This window comes from Petaurus breviceps, unplaced genomic scaffold (assembly GCF_028583685.1).
Source record: "Petaurus breviceps papuanus isolate PSGF00001 unplaced genomic scaffold, PetGlider_PUasm1.0 80, whole genome shotgun sequence".
Taxonomy (NCBI): domain Eukaryota; kingdom Metazoa; phylum Chordata; class Mammalia; order Diprotodontia; family Petauridae; genus Petaurus; species Petaurus breviceps.
In genome coordinates this window covers 16,501,251-16,516,281 of record NW_027186540.1, presented here as the reverse complement: position 1 = coordinate 16,516,281, position 15,031 = coordinate 16,501,251, and positions in this window count along the sequence as shown.

Genomic DNA, 15,031 nt, shown 5'->3' with positions numbered 1-15,031 from the left:
TTACAATAGTCCAGGTCATTAAATCCCTTACTAGGGCAGTGATGGTGTCCAAAGAGAGAAGAGGGTAGACACAGTAGATGTTGCTCAGGTAAAATCAAAAGGACTTGGCAACAGATTGGATAATGGGAGTGAGAGAAAGTGAAGAATATAGGATGACATCTTGGTTTTTGGCCTTAGTGACTGGGAGGATGGTGTTACCCGAAACAGTAACATGGTAATGCAGAAGAGGGGAGAATATAGAGGATAGATAAGTGAGAGGAGTCAGGGAGAATGATGGAATAGGTCAGAAAATTCCAAGTATTCCAGATTTCCCAACAAACAAGAAAAAATAGTGCCTCAGGACAAATGTAGAGTGGTAAAAATAAACAAGGGTTGGGACAGAACAGTGATCCTCCAGGGACAATAGGAAGATGATCTGGAGAAAAATCCTAAGACCAAGGCTTGGTACCTATAAAGAGTAAACACCTCTAGGATAGTTCCATTAAAACAGCAAGAGACTTGTAAGTGCAGAAGCAGTGGGACTGGGATGCCACTGGCTGTGGGCACTTAACAGGAGGCTGGAGGGCTTGGTTTTAGTTCCAGGACAGAGGGGATAACTGAAGAAGGATCTGAGGCCAGAAGCACCATCCCACCTACCCTAGCACTAGAGGTGATTACCAAAAATAAGCTACTAAAAATTAAAAAAAAAACATAGGCAAAGTAGAATCCAATTGTAGAAAATTACTATTGGAATAAAGAATAAAGAAGGCCAGGGATCATCTTCAGAGGAGGATGCTGAGGCCAAAAAAAAATTTGTAATGTCAAATGATCACATAGAATTCATAAATTTATGAATTCATAAAAGAACTTTAAAAGAATTCATAAAAGAACTTTAAAAATACTTTTAAAATCAAATGAGAGATATTGAGGAAACATTAAAAAAAACAATTCAAGAAAGCAAGATGATTATGAAAAGAAATTCAGCCAATTAAAAAGGAGATCCAGAATCTAGAAGAACATGATTCTTTGAAAATAAGAATTGATCAAGGGGAAATCAATGAAGTTATAGGAAAACAAGAAATAATAAAACAAAATATAAAGAATAAAAACTAGAAGACAAAGCAAAGACATCTCATAAGAAAAACTGGAGAACTGATCAAGAAGAAAAAAATATAAGAATAATTGGACTACCTGAAAGCTTTGATAAAAAAAGAATCTTGATATACTAATACAAGAAATAATAAAAGAAAATTGTCCTTAAGTGTTAGAAAAAGAGGGGAAAGTAGAAATAGAAAACATTCATCAACCATCACCTGAAAGAGATCCTATAAGGAAAACCAGCAGGAATAGTATAGTCAAATTCTGAAACCCCCAGCTAAAGGAGAAAATATTAGAGGTAACAAACAAACAAAAAATTTAAATATGGCAGTGCCACTATTAGAATCACACAGGATCTAGCAGCAGCAACACTAAAAGACTCCATATCTAGGAACACTATATATTGAAGAGCAAAAGAACTGGGATGGCAGCCAAAAATATCATACCCAGCAAAGTTAAACATAATCCTGAATGAAAAAAAGGACATTCAATGAATTGCCAGAATTTCATGATTTTGTTTAAAAAAAACTGAACTTAATAGAAGATTTGACATGTAAGAACCAAGAGAAATATAAGGTATATATCAAAGACTAATTACAATGGACTCAATAAGGACATTATTTAATTTTATACAAGGAAATGTAAAGTATATATCTAAGATTATTATTAGTAATTGGGTAGTTGGAAAGAAAGATTGGGGTAGACCTGAGTATAATATAATTTTAAAAAGTAAAACCATTTAGTAAAAGGTAAAAAGAGTAATTATATTATACAAATTAAGTGTGAGAGGAAGAAATGGCACTGAAGAATTAGATGGAGGAGGAGGGATGGTAGTTCTGGAACACTACTCTCATCAGGAATGGGTTAAGGAGGCAACAATACATATATATCTAGAAGGGTATAGAAGTCTTCTAAATTCAGAAAAAAATTAAAGGCTAAGGGTATAGGGATGAAGGGTGAGAGGAGGGAATTGGATAATGTGGGGGTAGAGAAGGGTGTTTAGATTAACAGGAATGGGATAAAGATCTGGAAAATAGATCCAAGAGAAATAACTTAAGAATTATTGAATTACCTGAAATTCATAATAAAAAAGAGCCTTCTTGAGGAGTAGGAAGCAGGAGGGGGAATAAAGAAGTAAAAAGTATACAGCAGAGAACAAAAGAAAACTTGCAAAAGAAAAGAAAAAAAGAAGCAAAGAAAATGTACAGCTCTGAACACAATGCATTGTATTCATTGTATAGGCTTTCCTGAAATGGAAATTTATTGCTGTATATTTTGAATCCTCTCTTATGTTCTACTATGTGCATGGCAATGTTTTTTTTTCTTTTATTTTGTATTTAAATTTTAATATTTAAGCTTATGTTTCTTTTTTTCTTATTGGATATTTGAGTTTTAGTATTCAAGGTTAAAATAAATTAATATTTAAAAGAAAGAAAAAAGATAATGAGTTCAATTTTAGACATGTGTTTTAAGAAGTTTATGGAACATGCATTTTGAGATATCCAACAGGGAGTTTCAAATATAGAACTGGAGGTCAGGAGAAAGGTTAGAGCTATATAAATAGATATGAGAATCATCTGCATGGAAATGATAGTTGAGTCCCTGGAAGATGAACTCACCAATTGAAAAAAGTAATTTTAAAAAGAGGGTGGAAGAGCCTTGAGGATACCCCAAGGTTAGAGGTCATGATCTGGATAAAGATACAGCAAAGGAGATTGAAAAGGAGTGATCAGATGAGTTGGACTAGAACCAAGAAAGAGCCGTGTCATACCAACCTAGAGATAAGTGAGAAACAAAAACAGGGATTAGTAGTATTGAAAGCTGAAGAAAAGTCAACAAGTATGAGGAATGAAAAAAGACTATTGGAGCTGACAATTAAGACATTGTTAACTGCTAAAAAAGCTTGTGATAGAGACATAGTTTAGTTCAAGAAGGTGGTCTTATGGGAAGAATATTGGGCTGAGTGTAAAGTGCTTGAACATAACTCCTGGATCCAACACTTACTGACAACTTAGCATAACATTTTTCAATTTCACTTTCCCATTTTAAAATAGGAATGATTTTACACTATATACATCACTTGGTTTTCTTTAAGAAAATTGCTATTCAATCCTTAAAGCAATATAGATTGGGTGCCAGTAATGTCAGCTAATTCAATGAAACCTATAAATGTATAATAAAAACAGGAGCACATATGAAGTTTAAATCAGATGTAACCCTTATAATCTTCATGTTTGCTGGTAGCTAGTAGCCAAACTAAAAGAGACCTAATAGATAATATGCCTAAAGGGAGTTTAAAAAAATACCATAACAGAGGGGGCTGCAGAGAGGCTTCACAGACAAGGTCGTATTTGAGTTGGGCTTTGAGGAGTAGGCAAGAATTTAATCAGAAAACAGACAGGAATGATTTTCAGAGCATAGGGACGATGTGACCAAAAACCCAGAAGTAGGAGAGTGAAGAGTGGGTGATCAAGCAAATGATGAAACTGTTATCACTTGTCACTACAAATTATGCATGAAAAATATAAGGGTCACTCTGACAACAATGATTCCTTTTTTCACATATAATCTCTGGAATTATAACCACTTCCTGGAGGAGTTTTAAAAAATAATTTATTGTAATAATGTTAAAGAATTTATTAAGATTGTATTCTATGCTGTGGTATAAGTCAAACTCAGCATTGTTTTGCCAAAGTCTATACTAAACACACAAGATGGCTAAATAATTAATGACGAATAACATGTACCAGGTATATTTTTATAGATCTTTATCTCAGTTTTTTCCCTGAAGAAAAAGTACATTTGTTTCAAGAACTTCAAGGAACTCATTGTGTACTTTCTCATGGTATGATTAGAGATCTGGAACTATCACCAATGTTTTATTTTCTTTTTCAAAGCCCAGGGAACTAAGATATGGCAAAGTTCTCCCAGGAAATTAATGGCAAAAGAAGATGGGAATGAAGGTCAGGTCAGGTAAATGCCATCCCAGTGCTCTAGTCAACAAGGCCAATAGGATTGTAGGGTTTTGTTTTGTTTTGTTGAGATATATATATATCTCAACAAAACAAAATGAATATATATATATATTCATTTTATGACTCTGGCAAAAATGAAGCAAAATTTAATGTCCAAAATCTAGAGCAAAGTGATGGCAAATTAATAAGATTAAAAACTCTTCTCCAATAGATAAGTAATTAAAAATGTGTGATTATTGAAAGAAGAAATACAAAATTTAAGTAACCACTTGAGAAAAGTGTCCATAAAATATGATGTCTATACTCTATCAATATGTGTTTCTTGCTGGAAATTTATTGGATATAAACCAATTAACCAACACAGTTTTATGCTTTTACATATGACCTAACTCCCCCACAGCAGATAAGTTCATTGACCATCACATGTTGGTTGCATAATTCCTACATAGCCATTGTCCCTACATCTGCCACTCTTATGCTCCCTCCTGGATGGCCCTCTCTATTAAGTGACAAACAGTGTCACCATCAGCTTATGGATCACAGCATGGTATGAAGCAACAAGTGTTCTTAACATGTTTTGGCTTTCCATCTTCAACTACTGGCCAATTACCTCAATTTGGTGAGTGAAAGGTCAGCATTGCTTTAATTTACCTTTCTCCAATACTGATTTTAAATATTTTTCAAGTGTGTGTGTGTGTGTGCATGCTTCTTTTGTAGATTCTGGCCCACTAGAATGCAAAAATGTGGTAGGAGGGAAGAACAGTAAATAACTAAATGTTTAGATTAATTGAAGCTCAAGTAACCCCATCTTAACTACATTTGTTCAAGTATCATTGACTACATTTTCTCTAGGTATCCATCTGCCTAATTGATTATAACCACAGAATCTTAAAACTGAAAGAAGATACAAAATAATTTCTAGCCCTCCCACCCAATGTTTACAATATTTTTGTTTATGTAGAACATGATTTCCCCCCCTCCACATATGCTATCAGTTTGACACATTTTCAAATTCTCAGATGGATCTGTGATTTCTGTAATTTGGAAAATCCTTCTAACAATGCAGGTTATAAACCAGTCACCATCCATATCTTTAGGAAACTTGATCACATTTTCCTAAAATTTTGCAATTAGTCTTTGGACCAATCATAGTTAGAGAAACAACAATTAAATTGAAGTTGTTCACAGACAAAAAATGGTGAGTGTTATTGCCCCAATCTTGGGACTCCTTTCCCTCCTTCCACTCTTTAAAATTTAAATTTGTGAGTATGGTGTGCTTTTCCTTCTCTTCATCAAGAAGTAACTTTTCAGCGTATTTGTTTTGTAGTACCACACAAGGACAATGACTAGATGTTGGTAAAGCTTATAATAAATGAAAAGGTAGAAAAATGGTAGGCCTAAGGCTTTTGAGAGCATGATTCAATTTTCTGAGATGAGTTTATTAATATTTTTCACATAAACATGATGACTTACCTTTAAGATCATTTGTGAATATTGCCATTAAAAAATTGGGTGTTGGGGTCAGGATGCAGTTTAGGAGTCTTAAAAATGCATCACAATTTTCCAAGTGCAATATGGCCCATTCTTCCCTCTTTCAAGGCAGGTTCATTCTCCATTTTCAGTCCCTTTAGAAATTACATAATCTGATGGACTAATACACACACTTGTATGGATTTCAGTCCATCAGCATTTATTAATCACTTACTATGTGCTAACCTTTTGACAATATCTGGGAACACAAGGAAAAGATATAAACAACCTGGGACATTAAGGAGCTCAGATCTAATGGTAGAAAATGAGGCAGAGAGAACATGCAAAAAAACTATGTACAGACTATATAACCTGGGAAGAGGTCTTGCTGAAGGTGAAAATTTCAGCTAAGCTTTGATGGAAACCATGGAAGTCAGGAGGGTTAGATAAGGAGGGAGAGTATTCCAAACATGAAAAATATGCAAGATGGCATGTTTTGTGTGAGAAATAGCAAGGAAGTATGTGCCATTGGATCATAGAGTACGTGGAGGGGAAAGTATAAGAAGACTAGAAAGGTAGAAAGGGGGCAAGTAATAAGGAGTTTTAAAAGCCAAAAAGAGGATTTTTTTTAAATAGGGAACTACTGTAGTTCATTGAGTAGGGGGTGACATAGCAGATCTATACTCAAGGAAAATCATTTTGATGGCTTAGGGAAGAATTGGCTGAAACTGGGACAGATGGTGTAAGGAGGAACAACCAGTAAGGTATTATAGTTGTTATGATTATTGATCATCCTTTGTTCTCAAAGAGGACCAATAACAACATGAGGGCAATGTCTTGTTTTGAATGCATATGGATTTCAGTGAAGAGACAATATAGTATTCTATTTACATGATGCAATAAACAATATATTTGCAAACAAGGTCTACAGGATGGCATCATCCATCAGAAATTGGTCTCTTCAATTGAACTCTGCACAGAACATCCTACATGATAGTGGTAAACACTTGTGACAAAGGTACATTTCCCAAAGTGAATTATAGCCCTAGAGTCAGGAGGACCTGAGTTCAAATCTGGCCTCGGGCACTTAACATTTACAAGCCGTGTGACCTTGTGTAAGTCACTTAACCCTAATTGCCCTGCCTTCCCTTCTTCAAAAAGCAAAAAAACAAAACAAAACAAAACAAAAAAACTTCCATCAGGGTGGCTAGGTGGCACAGTGAATAGAGAGCGCTGGCCCTGGAGTCAGGAGGACCTGAGTTCAAATCCAGCTTCAGACACATAACACTTAGTAACCGTGTGACCTTGGGCAAGTCACTTAACAGCAATTGCCCTGCCCTCCCCCCTCCAAAAAACAAAACCAAAGTTAATGATGATAATAAATGTGTTATAGATATGATATGATAATTAAGACATCATACTATTGGTTTATAGTTTAGTGCAATTATTCACACATCAATATTAGATTTTTTGCTATTCCAGTGTGAGTAAAGGAATACAGACACAAAAGTATCAAGTGTGGTGTGCATGGGGAGCACTAAAGGGTCCCTATAGCTAGTACTTAAGAGTATATGATGAGCTACACTGTGAGATAAGCTTAAACAAAATATGTCAGATTACAGTTATTGAAAAAAATGTAGAGGAGTGGCATGATCAAAATGATAACAAGATGTCACATAATTGGTTCTTTCATAGGCAACAAAAGGTTGGATTTTTGTTTTTTGTTTTTTGCACTCAAGTAACTTTCCGATCTATTTTTCTTACCCTTCTTTTTAATAAAGAAAAAAGTGAGAAAAACCAGTTGATACATGACTTTAGAATAAATGTATTATTAAAGTTTTAATATTGCTGTCAGTTCTCAATGGCTTCCTCACACCTTGAAGAACCATCCGTTGTAAACATGAACAATAGTTAAACAAACCAAACCAATGGATCCTATCTAACAACGTATGTCTCATGTTGTACCTGTACTCTCCCACCGTTCTTTGGAGGAGATAGAGTACTATAGCATCAATCCTTTGAAGCTGAGATTGGTTATTGAAGTGACCAGAGTTCCAATGCCTTTCAATGTCATTTTCCTTAACATCATTTTGCTTATTTTGTAAATTTTCCTCAATATTAGTTCATGCAAGTTTCTCTAACTTCTTTTTTTTTTAAGCAATTGGGGTTAAGTAACTTGCTCGAGGTTACACGGCCAGTTATTATTTCTAGGTGTGGTGCTGAGTATCTGAGCCCGGATTTGATCCAGGTCATCCCGACACTGGAGCCGGTGCTTTTACTCGCTGTGCTACCTGGCCGCCCCTTCTCTAGCTTCTTCATATTTGCATTTTACAGTGAAATAATATCCCATGAGCTTCATTTTGAGTAGGTTATTTCAGTCATTGTGCAATTCGGAGTCACCCATTTTATTTTCAGGGCAAAATGACTGCTTTTGCCAACATCTACAACATTTAGCACCCATAGTTCCTTTCTTCAACTGATAGAGGGAAACAAGTTTCATCATTTGTTCTCTGGAGCCAAGATTGGTTATTCCAACTAATCTGATTGTCTCTTAACTGAAAAAAAATAATAAACCCATTACAGTATAATCTAGGCTGTAATAAATTTCTGAGATTTTCACACAGTACAGAGGTGAGGTGCCTTTATAAAGTATCAGAGGCAAGGTTTGAACCCAATTCTTTCCGGCTCTTAGCCCAGAACCCTATCTGTTAACCATGTTGCATCTATAACAGATACTTTAACAGCCTTATTTGTTTGTTTGTTTGTTTATTGTTAAGGTATATATTCAAAGGATGATGGAAAACACCAAGCTACTCCTTATTGAGTTCAGCAGAATTCATGAAATTGAATGCCTATAATGTTTTACTTCCCTATGAATACCTGCCCATTGGACTCATTCCAAACATGTTGCCCATATACTAAATCTTGCCACCACCACCAATTCACCTTGCTTAAGAGTCTTTAAAGCAAGGTTTTTTGGACAGATTAACAGGAAGTCCCTGCTTCGAGGAGTTTAGATATTACTTACTTGGAAAGGGGAGAGTTTTAACAGGAAGAGACTTATTGGATCCTTTTTAGTTGATTCAGGAGAGCAGTAGAACACAGTTAAGTCTCTAGTCCTGGGTCTCAGAATAAATTATTGGGAATGGGAGCAGATATCAGGCTTCAAGTTGTCTACTGCTTCTGGTAAGTTTATTAATGATTTAAAAGAACATTAAAAGTTTGGGAGTAAAAGGAATTATTTTTAAATTGGGGTAAAGGGAAGAAACAGACTGTGGAATTAAAGATTAGGGCTACTAAACCCAACTCATGGCATTCAGTTCAGAAATAAATTTAAATGTAAATATTCTCCTCTTGATGGAAAATTTTATATGATGTGACAGGGTAGAAATGGAAGTGCTTTTTGATAAATGTAATGATGCTTATGTTAAACAAGTATAACATCTGTCTGGCTGCTTATTCTCTTAATAGACTGAAACTTAGGAAGGATCTTAGAGATTCAACTTTTTTCCCAATGTGAAATCCCCCATATGATATCCCTCACTAGTTCCAATGAGGAAGAGTTTACTTATGGAAATATATCAGTACAGCAAAAAACAATATTGAAAATGGAAATGAAATGACTTTTGAGATTCATGATTACATTTCCCAATTATATCATCTTGTCCAATGTCTGCATTTATGAAACAGGAAACTGAGACTTAGAGGTTTAAAAAAGGACTTATTCAAAACCACAGCACTAATTAGAGGGAGATCTAGGAATTAGATGTCTCTTGATATCAGCTTTCCCAATTCCCAAGTTACTGCTCATTCCGTGATGCCATACTGCCCCTGAAGGGCTGCCATATGGGAAAGGGATTATACTTGCTTTATATACTAAGGAGAAATTGAGAAATTATAAGGGGATGTTTTGGGGGTAGTGTTTAAGGAAGAACTTTCTAATGAAGTTGTCCTAAAATGGGATGGTTTGTTCAATTAGGTAGTAAATTGTGTCACTAGAGTTAAGTCAAAAATGAATTGTTCAAGAACTTCTAGAAGCAATGCATGGATGCAGTAGGGGATTAGACTAGGTTCCTCTCGGGTCTTTTTAGAAAGAGATTCTAGGTTTCTACAGATGATTATTTACTGCTTCAATTCTAGGTCAGTAGTTCCCTCTGACGTAGGGGCTGACTGTTTTCTCACTGTAGGATGATATGTTTAGGTCCCTTCTACAAATATATGAAACTACTTTTATTTGTCTTCCTTCAGAAAAATCCAGTGAAGCAATACTTGTTGTAAATAGGATTTAGGTGCACTTAGTTTAGCATATGTCCTATATACACCTGTAGATCTTAACCCACTGAAATAGCTCAAAAGTTATATATTGTCTTTCATTGATTCCTCATAACTTTAATAATAAATATGTATGGTGCATAAGACTCAATAGAGTCATATACTTCTACACCAAACTTGCTCTTTGGTATTCTCTCTCTCTCTCTCTCTCTCTCTCTCTCTCTCTCTCTCTCTCTCTTTCTCTCTCTTTCTGTCATGCACACACAATATATATAGTCATAACTAAGAAATAAACTAGGAATATTTTTTTAAATATTTTGAGGAAAAATAATTTTTTCAATCACGCACCTACTTTTCAAATTGTAAAAGAAAGTAGCACATTTAGTAACAGATTTTTTTTACATTTTTGATTTGCAATATATACAATATATTGCTTTGTATACCTGAGCCAATATAATGCAATCATGTTGAATGTATTCTTAAATTCTTAAGCTGAATTTTATGTTTCTTTTAACTTCAATTTTCAAACTAAATCATATTTAATTTGAAGGAAAATTTTGCCTGTAATTTTACTGGAGAAGTGACTTCCAAGTAAGAAAACTCCCTCTCCCAATGTAAATTAATGTTCTACTATTTTACATCTTATAGAGCTGCCTGGGTCACCAAAAAGTTAAATGACTTGTCCAGGGTCTCACAGGCAATATGTGTTAGAGATAGGACGCAATGAAATTACAGAAATGATAGATTTAAAGAGACAGAGAGAGATCCTAAAAAGAAACAGCATCATAAAACTTTTGTATTGCTTCTGTTTGGTACAAATTGGTAAAATATAATATATTGGGCTTTTATTGAAAACTTTGCCTAACTAAATGAATGAAAAACTTCTAAAATTGTATTTTATTTGTCATTTAGAAAGCACAACCAGGAGGGATGTGACAAAGGACTAAATAATTGACAAAACACAAGAAAGCAAATATACACAAGGAAACAATGGGAAAACATTACAAAATCATATACCCACCTCTGTATCTGTCACTCTTCGTCTAAAGATATTCTAACCAATCCTCTTCCTACTTTGTTATCAACAATGTTCACATGTACAGACTATTTCCTCAAATGTTTTATGTTGTATTATGTATGTATTATGTATTTATTATTGCATTATGTATACATTATGTATTTAGTTTTGTAGGGATCAAAATTATCGTTTTTCAATTGAGCCCATGACTCAAGTTTGTTGCAGAGGAGTTCATTCAAGAACATGAAGAAAAAGTAAAAAAGGATATAAAGAAATGTAATTATTATTTTTAATGGTTAAAAAAGGAAATCAAAAGAGACACTGCATGGATTAGATACCAAAAAAGAGGACAGAGTGGATGGATTAGAAAGACATGAAATTACTTTGACATATAGATAGATATTATATATGTATGGATATATGTATGTATTAAAGTTACTGAAAGAAAAAATATAATGACATGCAAGTAAAATAGAAAACTAAATGGAAAGAGAAAAAATGTTCAGAAAAGAACTGGGAAAGAATTAAATGTAGCAGATGGAAAGATAAGAGTTAAAACAAAGATGGATAAACTACATTGGAATTGGAACAGACATAACACATAGGCAAAGAAGCATTGATAGTAAGTGAAACACTATGATGAAGCCTAGGATGAGGAAGAGTAAAGTCAGCAGATGAGCATAAAATAATGAGAAGAGCCAGCCAAAAAATGAAGAAATAACTCTTGAACTAGGTGAGAATAATCATCTACATCTGTAAATAACTTGGGATGAGAAATCATAGAAGCCTAGACTGTTAGACCTTGAAGGGACTTCACAAGTCATTTAATCCAATTCTCTCAATTTTATCCATGAGGAAACAGACACCCAAAGAGGGGAACATGTGATTTGCTAGTGAGGAGGTAAGTTACAATTAAAATCTAAGCATTCTAATTTCAAGTCAGTTTTCTTTCATATGGAGAAGATGGGTTTTCACAGATATGTTTTTTATAGGAAATAAAGCCTCATCATTAATGTGTGCAGCAATACAATTACCAAAAACTATCCTGCTGCATAATTCCAGAGAAATTAATAGAAGCATTTTTAAACATATATCTGTGTTTAATGTAGTAAAAAGCATTAAATTCTTTTTAAAGTGTTGAAAGTCCAAATAGTACACTCTCACTTTTACCTTACTCCCTACCATCCTGTAAAACAGAAAGGCTGAAGTGTCTTCATGCTTCAGCCAACCCCTCTTCCCCTCCCCGACCTTGGAAAGTCAATAGCTATGTTGTTGTATGGTTCCTAAGAGAGCTGGGAAGGTTATAGTCTAGGACACAGGATGAAAAGAGACCAGGGAATTACTATGAAGGAGCAAATAGCAAAATCCCTGAAGACAGAAGCAATGCTGTGTTCTTTTAAAAGTCACAGAGTAATTGTTTTAAAAAGGAAAGAGCTGTGATGAAGAGTTTGGCAATGACTGGTTTGAGAGATTAAATTGACCTGGGCATCCCACAGCCTAGTTTGAGTGTTAATCAAATTCTGCGGCCGTTCTTGGATATGTGAAGGTGGGGCTGACTGATAAACAGGAGGCTTTGGCTGTGGACACTGGTCAAAAACATTAAGAGCCTGCAGTGTAAGCCATGTAGTTTTCCAACCACAATTTCAATGAATGGCTTACATTGGTGACCTTGTTCCTGGACTTCTCGCTGGTAAATGTATGTATTCTGTAGATATTTCAGAAGGGTGACTTAAGTATTCAAGTCTAGAGGTTGCTATAATAGAAAAAAAATGCAGATTTCATTATGTCTCTAAATACATTATTTTGTTCTTGTTTAGTTTTTGTTTTTCTGTGCAGATCTTGTTGTCTCTACCAAAAAGTAGGAAGAAATTAGGCATCCTGATGGGTGGGTGGCTTCGGCCGGCATTATCCTGAACACTTGGCTCTGAGCTGCTTAGTAAAAGAAAGTGGAAGACTTTGCCTTCAAATGTAATTACTTGGCTGCCAATTTTTTCAAACTCCTGCTTACATAGCACATTATAAGAGGTGACTTTAAAGGCATAAGAAAGTAGAGCATTTAGCTTGAGCTCTCAATGGATACATTTTTTGATAATGGGGATGGTCATTTCTACCCCTTTATTCCCCTCACCTAGCACTGTGCCTTGAATATAGTTTTACATTAAGGCTTTTGAATTGGAGAGGAAAAGTATATTTTAAAAAGGGGACATACTTCTTTTTTTAGACAATAAATCAACTTTAAATTGGTTGGCAATTTTTTTTAATTTTCCACACCATAGGGTTACAGGAGAGGATTTGTGTTTGTGTTGGGCACCTGTAGCTGGTGTAAAAAGGCATGTCATCTGTCACAGAAACTTTAAATTCCTTTTCATTGACCTTTCCTAATACTTATTCTAATCTAACCTGTGTTATTTGTGAAGGTGTCTTATCTTCCCATGGGATTATAAACTCTTTTGAGGGTAGGATCTATATAATTAAAAAACAACAAAAAAAAACAAACAAAACTTTTATCCCCAGAAAAGAGTACAGTGACTTTCATATAATAAATATTTAAGATATATATTAATTGTATTAATATTTAATATATGAAAAGAAATAATGTATCAGTCGACAAACATTTATTCAATGCCCATTATGTGCCAGGCATTGTGTATAGAAAAAGAAAACACAAATGTTCAAATTTACTCTGCCCTGCCTACTCCTCTTTATGATGAGAATAAGTGAACTCTTCCCTTTTCTTACATGATAGTTTACTCAAATGTTGATGTAGAAGATGGGTAGTTCATAGAATTTACCCATGCAGATATTTTTAGAGTGATTCTAATTCAGAGATTATCACTGTTAATTATATATGGTGTTTCCCTTTGCTCTTATTCAACACTTCTATCTTTTATCCTCAGGTCTTGGATTAAGTAATTCAAGGAAGGGAATATATTTGGTGCCAAGACTATTGCGAGGTTTTCACTTGGGCAATCAGGCATTTATTCTGGTTATGAGGCAGAAAAAGTAATAATTGGGGTAACCATTAAGAGAGTTCATTTGTGAGTAGTTCTTTAAAAGTTTTCATGGGTAGCTTTAGAAATGGAAAGAATTTCTTTCTTTCATTATGGAAATAGGAATTGTTGACAGATTACTTGATTCCTCCCAGGCTGTTTCTTAATCTGTAAAACAACAAACTTGTATGTGATGACCTCTAATGTCACATCTAGTTCTGAATCCATGAATAGAAGAAAGTGGCTACAAACACTATTTAACTGTGTACTGCTTCACGTTCTCTTGGCAGACTGGCACTATATTTTCTACTCTTCCCTGATAGAGTGGGACTCTGCTCCATCACCTTGTCCAGGGACATTCCAGAGTTTAAGTGTCTCTTGATTCTATTATAACATTATTTTAAGTTGTTGACAACAATGAGTGTCTGAACATGAAGTGAGTCTGTACAATCCACCCTCTTTCCCCCAACACTCAGGCATGTTTGTAATGGTAGGGCAGGGGGAGGGGATTCTAACAGAACCAAGGCCAGAGTATTAAGGGTTCAAAATTTACCTCATTCAATGATTTATTCCTTACTTTAGGGCCAATTTCTAATTATTTCCCCCATGCCCCAACATTTTCCCCTTTACAAACTTGAGGTTCCCATTTGCCACTCTTTTACCTGATACCATTGGTATTATGGGAAATAATGAAGCCTTCTGAAATACTAAGCTCATCAGTAAAAGACCACAAGCATTTACTCATCTCCAGCTTCCTCCACTGTTGTTTACAAAATGTGTTTGTTTTGGACTATGGCATATCTCTCACAATATAAAAATCTAAATTAGGATGCAGCTGACTAATTATATGCAAATGCATTTACCAGTCCTTTTAAAACATGTATTTAAGTAGAATTTTCCCTTTGACATTAACAGCTTTCTGTAGCAAGAGATCTTAATTTTACTTAGGCAGGTGAAAAAAAATGTCACCCTAAACACAGGTGCAAAAAATTGTAAATATCTGGCTATGAATTGTTTATCTCATATTCAACATATAAAAGATCTGACTTTATAGGAAAACCCCAGAGGTGCCCATTTTACATCAATAATTTCTTAATTATTTTCTTTTCTTTTTAAGAGGGAGAATTAATTCTGAAATATTTAATCCTTGCTTTTTTTTCTTATTTTTTTGTGCATCCACTTTTTGTATTGTTTGATTCACTGACTTCCCCAATTAAAAAAAATATAAA